The following is a 7,500-nucleotide window of genomic DNA, read 5'->3' on the forward strand; positions in this document are numbered from 1 at the left end:
CCTTGGTCCGTGTTTCAAGACGGGTCGTATCGCTCCATTTCGCCAGAGTCCCGAACAGCAAAAGTTATCCACATCATCAATCGCATTAATAAACCACAGACATAGCAAGCTATCAAAGCAGTCACCAACACGAGACAACATAGACCTTAAGGCATGTTGTAGGCACCTCAGTCTCAACCACGGCTACTAGACAGCGAGATATAACTTTCACCGAAGTGACGCACCTCCTCACTGACCATCTCCGCAGCATACAAACTGACCCTGACGTCACACCCATGCACAGGGCACCCGTAATTACTCCACGAATGAAATATGCATAGGATACAACACTGGAACGGTTCCCTTTTCAACAGTTTTTTCAGGTACTCTTTTCAAAGTTCTTTCATCTTCCCTCACGTCACGGTACTTGTTCGCTATCGGTCTAATATTAGCTTTAGATGGAATTTACCACCACAGGGGATGTATTCCCAAACAACTCGACTCAAGAAGCGTATCGTACACACCGCAGATGGAGCAGAGACGCTCCATGCTGCCCTTTTCCATTCAGGCTGTCCCATCGCGATGCTGCACAGCCTCAATAGACTACAATTCGCCATACAGTATGGAGATTTTAAGCTTGAGCTCTTCCGCTTCACTCGCCGTTACTGGGGGAATCCTTGTTAGTTCTTTCCTCCGCTTAATGATATGGCAGTCTCAGGGTAGTCTTGTTGATATCAGGTCCAAATTGGATTGAATTCCAATTTGCCTCATACGCCAAGAAATGCACAGCATACCAACTCCCTGTGTGCCTTGTACTTTGACACAGACTCGCAGCACAAAAAGCAATATGTCGTACCGAAGTACAAGCAAAACTACCGCGATTTGCTTGAGTGCTGAGTGCTGTGTGCCGCACACTCGAAAGGAGCGCAGGCATACCTACCTTTTAAATAATACTCACTAGGACGCGCATAGGTACCGTCGTTTTAATTACAAGACCTTCACGACCTTCACAGTCTGTGAAGTTGTGCTGATACAAACATACTCCCAGGACTAACCCGGAAGTGACAAAGTGCAATATGATTTTAGTATCACTGAATTCTGCAATTCTTCATCGGTGTGTTCGCAGCGTCGTTCTTCATCGGTGTGCGAGCCTAGTTGAAATGCAGATATTATTGCATGCAGTCGTATTTTTATTAAAAAAGGATTCACTTGGTAGTCTTGACAAGCTGCACATGCTCATAAAGCCTCATAAGAGTACACGTGGGGTGTGGTAATGTGGAATCGATCCTTCATCCTTCCGCACCTTGTTACGAATGGCGAGGTTACTAAAATGGCGAAGGAGCATGCCACAAACTTGCATGCAATGAAAGCACACATTCACACAGTCCCAAGGTGTCGACGGGCGGTGTACAAAGGGACGATCAATGCAGCTGATGACTTGCGTTTACTAGGAATTTCCCTCAAGATTATAATTGCAATAATAATCTATCCCTATACGTATTCAAAAGGATTACCCAGACCTATCGATCAAGATACTCGTGAGCGTATCAGTGTAGCGCGCGTGCGGCCAGACATCTAAGGGCATCACAGACCTGTATTGCCTCAACTTCCTTCAGTTAGTCACTGAAGTCCCTCTAAGAAGTCCATACCTACCAATTGGTAAGTAAGCAGAACTATTTAGCACTCGTCGTTAACGGATTAACCAGAATTAACCAGACAAATCACTCCACCAACTAAGCCACCCATAGAAAAAAGCTCTCAATCTGTCAATCCTACTTTACTATGTCTGGACCTGGTAAGTGTTGAGTCAATTAAGCCGCTCCACTCCTGGTGGTGCCCCCTTTCCGTCAATTCCTTTAAGTTTCAGCCATACTCCCCGACCCGAAACGAACTTTCATACGTGCTGACAAGGTCATTCAAATAACGACTAACGACTGCCAATCCCGAGTTATGGTTAAGACTACGATGGTATCTAATCATCTTCGATCCCTAACTTCGTTCTTGATTAATGAAACATAAATGCTTTCGCCTAAGCCTAAGCTCATCTTCAACGATCAACGATCCAAGAATTAAATATGAATACACCCCAACTGTCCTATTGTCCCTATTAATCATTAAGACCACCAAGGAACAAAATAGACCACATGCTAATGTATTCAATGAGCAAACGCCTGCTTTCTGCTTTAAACACGATGCAAAGTCCTCAAGTCGACACAACCACCGGCAGAAGCGCCCCGCCCCTCACTAAACTGGGCCCAAACGACATCCACTAGTAGATAAACTCGACCCACGAAATCCAGCGTTTTTTAACTGCAACTTTAATATACGACCGCGGCTGCTGGCACCAGGCACCAGTACTTGCCCTCCCCCTCCAATTGATCTTAAATTGTTCTCATTCCAATTGCCAGACTGTTATTTATTTTGTTGTCACTACCTTGGCAGTCTCAGATTTTACGCGCTGCTGCCTTCCCTTGGATGTGGTTTCTAAGGCTCCTCTCCGGAATCAACCTATCCCGTACCGTTAACCGTACCAGCCCATATCCTACCATCCAAGCTGATAGGGCAGAAACTCAATTGACTTAGAGGTGACTGAGATCCGCACAGTTATATGATTCAACACAATACCGACCGAGCTGAGATTCAATCTATAAATGCTACCGTCCGACAAGCATTGGGATTTACGCATGTATTAGCTCTAGAATTACTACGGTATCCAAGTAGTAAGGTACTGCCAAGTAGACTATAACTGATATAATGAGCATTCGCAGTTCACAGTACAAATTGTTATACTTAGACATGCATGGCTTAATCTTGAGACAAGCGTATGACTACTGGCAGGATCAACAGGTTAATATCGAATTCATTCCTCATGCTTCCTATAGCAGTAGACTCTCAGAGTACCACCACTAATACCAGCGTCATGCGCCGTGGCCCAAACTGCGCTGTGTATTTACCCCACGAATAGATTCCACCGACAGAGCCAACAGTAGTCATCTAGGGCCTAGCCTAGAGTAACTCCGAGCCAATTCCGAGCGAGAACGCACGCGAAGCATCCTCCGGCTACAATTTCCACCGAACAGAGCGCCATCTTGGAGGCCCAGTACGGATGACATTCCGTCGGAAATTAGAGCGAATTCCGAGCGATTCAGCCTCGAGTAACTCAATCCTCCCGGCTACAAAAGATAGCTACCAGCAACAAGCCAACTATGACCTTCCGTCGGCCGTAGATCCATTATGAGCACTGAGACTGCCACAGCGTCTTGAAGTAGTAGCTCCGAACGCGGGTACGCGATTCAGGTCCTAGGGAATACAGGCATGCAAGCACACAAGCTCCCAAAACTCTTTAAACCCGGGGTCACTATACTCCAAGTTTACTCGGTTCATCCAAGCCTCCGTCCAAATTTTCGCAAGCAATTCAAACTTCCGCAGCAGGAATTCCCAAGCCAAGAGGTAATGGAAGGCAGTCTCAGGTTTTCTAGTTCACGAAAAGTTTACGCCGCAGCCGAGGAGCCGCGCCGCTTTGATTTATTTCCAATGAGGTGACTGAGAGCTACAGCCTTCAACTGCAGCCTAACCGAGACTGACAAATCGTTTTACTGAAAATTGTTTTGCCCTAGCAATGACTCACCCGAGAAATTACGCCAGCAAGCTAAGCGCAACTCCCAACCTTCAATGCCAACCTTCCTTGTGCTGATGAATATAGATACCGCGCAGAAACACCAGAGCAGCACGAATCATCATGAATCGCTCCCTTTTCTACCTGGATAAGTACATCACAATCGTCCCTTTTTTCTACCTGGATTACCGAAAAACCCGTCCAGCGCCAGCGCCGGCCACAAGCACCTACTAGAACTAAGAAATTATAGACACAAATAGACGCAAAAATTTTTTTTTTTACGCCTCGCTTTTCAGATCGTTTGACCAACTACTTGAATCTTCACTTGGTCTCCATAAAGGTAAGGCAAAAGCTACACGTTCCATGGTAGAAACACTACAAAACACGCTGCTACAGGCAGAAATTCACCAAGAATCTGACCGCAGATTAGACTTGGCTTCAGTATGGGGGCACTTGGTGAAATTCGATACTCCTCGACGAGGATTTTTTTTCACTCCGATTGACAGGGGAAGTCAACTGACTAGTTCCTGAGTCTGAACCTTATCGTTCATCAGATATCGAAGGTTTGCGAGCGGTTGGCCCTAAAATGGCCCAAAAACGGAAATGCTCGTATCCAGAAAGCTTTGAGCGCGCACGACTGCACAGGCTGCATAACTTTAAGGCGCATCCTTCACGGACTCACTTTCTGGAGTCACTTCTGGATGGTCGACTAGTTACGTCGCCACTTTGTTGGCCGATGCCGATGTCTAGTTCGCAACCAAGTTGCTCGTGGATGCGAGATCGTCATGCAGCAGTCTCAGATTTCACGGGGAATCCAAATGCTATCAGAAGTTGGAAAAATTATTAACTTTTGGAGGAGTTCAAATACCGTTTCGGACCTTTAGAACCTATATATGTCATTTGGCCTGAAGGAGTCCGATTTGAGCGATCGGTGTCAAGACCAAAAGATGCGCCGTGAAAGTACTTCCTAGAGCAAGACGACCTGCACGAGAGCGACCCTAACTTCATAAGACTTGAAAAACTTCAGTAAATACATGACGTCAAAATAGCGTCAAAATTGCCCGTAGCCCGAAGACCAAAAAGATGTCGAGACCAAAAAGAGAGTACTTTCTAGGATGCAGAGCGGGCCGAGAGCCGGGGTATACAATATCTCGTTTTTCATCGGGGACCACCTTCATGTTGCTGGTAATGAGCTGCGTCGATATATGTAACGACCTTGCGAAGATTCGGGGCGGAACACGCTTTTATTCGTCGATTAGTGATTTTTTGATGTCCGGGACCGATAAATCGCGTCGCATTTGGCCTGTAGGCGGCAATTTCGTATTGTGACGACGCACACATGCTTGTACTAGTGCCATACGCGATAATCAAGCGCGACCCGGCGTCAATCCGATCTCTACAAGTGCAGTTCAACCAATCGAGCATGCTGAGCTGCATACGGGATTGACTCAACGAAACGGGTCTGTGAGTCTTCCGAATCGGCGCCCATGCAGCCGAGCTAGGATATGCTTGTAATGATGTTAACAGGTGCTCCGAAGTGGCGTCACGTGGGACGACCTGGTAGTGAAGATATGGAGGTTTGTCGAGCTCGCCGAGGCCTGTGCCGCCATCCTGAGACAGGCTGGTACGACATTTGCGGGTATTCCGAGTCGGCGCGCGCGCTATGAAGCTAGGATATGTTTTGTATTGATGTTATACGTGTTGTCTCCAAGTGGCGTCGCGCGGGAAGGCCTAGAAGCGGAGATATTGGCATGCGTCGATCCCGCGGCGACTAGCCATGCTATCTGCAGTCCATATCGAGCACTTTGATCCGGGCATAGATTGATTCCCGATCCGTGTTTTGCTGTTTTCTCACTAAATCCGACACTATGGACTATGTAACTCACTTTTATAACCATTCTCGACGAATCGACGAATTTGGCTCCAAACTGCTACTGAGCTGCCGTAGCAGGCACTATTGCAGCCCTGTGCATAGATTTGGGTACAAGAATGCATTTTTCAAAGTGCGCGCTGCTATCGAGATCCATTTACGATAGCAAAACTGGCCAAATCGGTCATTTTGACCACTACTGCATTGCTACTGCTTCAGTAACAAGCCAGTAGTGACATTTTAGACGAGATTTCATTTTCACGTTCAAGTACAAGCCAGTAGTACGATTTGGTGAATTTGGCTCTATTCCAATTCGACGCCTAGTAGCAAGGCAGTAGTACGATCTTGGTGAATTCCAATCCAATTCATAGCTAACGTCCGGGTACAAGCCAGTAATACGATTTTGGTGAATTCCAAATCAATTCCAATTCGACGCCAAGTAGCAAGGCAGTAGGCAAAATTTTCACCAAACATTGATTTTTTCAAAAAAATATTCCCAAACTGAGCCGCGCCCAGTAGCAAGGCAGTACATAGCTAACGTCCGGGTACAAGCCAGTAATACGATCTTGGTGAATTCCAAACCAATTCATAGCTAACGTCCGGGTACAAGCCAGTAATACGATCTTGGTGAATTCCAAACCAATTCCAATTCGACGCCAAGTAGCAAGGCAGTAGGCAAAATTTTCACCAAACATTGATTTTTGGAGAAAAATTATTCCAAACCGAGCCGCGCCCAGTAGCAAGGCAGTAGTGCAAATGGGCCGGCGGGAGCGTAATAAAACAAAAAGTTTTATTCCCGCGGTCGCCGCCCGGTAGCAAGGCAGTAGGCAAAATTTTCACCAAACATTGATTTTTCCAAAAAAATATTGCCAAACCGAGCCGCGCCCAGTAGCAAGGCAGTAGTGGAATTGGGCCGGCGGGAGCGTAATAAAACAAAAAGTTTTATTCGGCGCCACGATCCAAGGCCAAACATTAAACTTTAAAAAAAAAATCAATTCTCGTCGTTTCCAGTAGCAAGCCAGTAGAGGATGCACGCAAACGGGCTCATTCCGCGTTTTCGCTTATCAATTCGCCGATTGACCCAATAAGTTTTTTGACGCTTTGAGTCGTTACTAGGCACCTATAGGCACCATCTAGGACCAGTGACAAAAAATAAAAGTCAAAACCAGAAATTATGGCCCTAAACAAGTTCTGGCTGTAGTGGGCCCAAATTCCGACTGCTGGCGTATTTCGCCGATGACGCCAATAGTTTTTTCGGCACTTGGAGTCGTTAGTAGCGACCACTAGCTACCAACTAGAATGCCTGCAGGCATCAGCAGAGCCAAAACCTGAAATTATTGCTCTACCCCAGTTTTGGCCCTACTGCAGGCATGGACTCGCCGTGTATTTCACCAGCATCTCTGATGAATGCCTGGGCACTTGGAGTCGTTAGTAGGGACTACTACCTACCAACTAGAATGCCTGCAGGCATCAGCAGAGCCAAAACCTGAAATTATTGCTCTACCCCAGTTTTGGCCCCACTGCAGGATCTATGGACTCGCCGTGTATTTCACCAGCATCTCTGATGAATGCCTGGGCACTTGGAGTCGTTAGTAGGGACTACTACCTACCAACTAGAATGCCTGCAGGCATCAGCAGAGCCAAAACCTGAAATTATTGCTCTACTCCAATTTTGGCCCTACTGCAGGCATGGACTCGCCCTGTATTTCACCAAGAGCTCTGATAGATGTCCCGACACTTGGAGTCGCTAGTAGGGACTACTACCTACCAACTAGAATGCCTGCAGGCATCAGCAGAGCCAAAACCTGAAATTATTGCTCTACTCCAATTTTGGCCCTACTGCAGACCCTACTGCTAAGTACTTGCAGAGAATCCTGGTACCACCCTGATGCTTTCATCAGCACGACTACACTTGTTGAAATACAACAAGTAGTAGTAGCACTGATGAAAGCTCCTTGGTCCGTGTATAGAGTCGCCTGGCCAAGTATTGAACACTTGGCCGATTTGAGCTTGTACTATGACGACTTAGGCTACC

The 7,500-nt window shown here is 46.6% G+C and overlaps 3 non-coding genes across 3 annotated transcripts in view; all 3 read right to left on the reverse strand.

Moving 5' to 3' along the window:
- Positions 1-862, reverse strand: part of SPRG_30245 — a 7,053-nt gene extending 6,191 nt beyond the window's left edge. Inside the window, exon 1 of the ribosomal RNA XR_001099856.1 lies at positions 1-862. This exon is cut by the window's left edge and continues 6,191 nt beyond it. This is a non-coding gene — a ribosomal RNA (28S ribosomal RNA).
- Positions 863-1,249: 387 nt separating this feature from the next.
- On the reverse strand, positions 1,250-2,829 carry SPRG_30247. Its single transcript, XR_001099857.1, has one exon. It is a non-coding gene; the product is annotated as an 18S ribosomal RNA (ribosomal RNA).
- A 1,523-nt stretch (positions 2,830-4,352) lies between these two features.
- SPRG_30248 overlaps positions 4,353-7,500 on the reverse strand; it is a 4,861-nt gene continuing 1,713 nt past the window's right edge. Inside the window, exon 1 of the ribosomal RNA XR_001099858.1 lies at positions 4,353-7,500. This exon is cut by the window's right edge and continues 1,713 nt beyond it. This is a non-coding gene — a ribosomal RNA (28S ribosomal RNA).

This window comes from Saprolegnia parasitica, assembly GCF_000151545.1.
Source record: "Saprolegnia parasitica CBS 223.65 unplaced genomic scaffold supercont2.132, whole genome shotgun sequence".
In the NCBI taxonomy this organism is placed as follows: domain Eukaryota; phylum Oomycota; class Saprolegniomycetes; order Saprolegniales; family Saprolegniaceae; genus Saprolegnia; species Saprolegnia parasitica.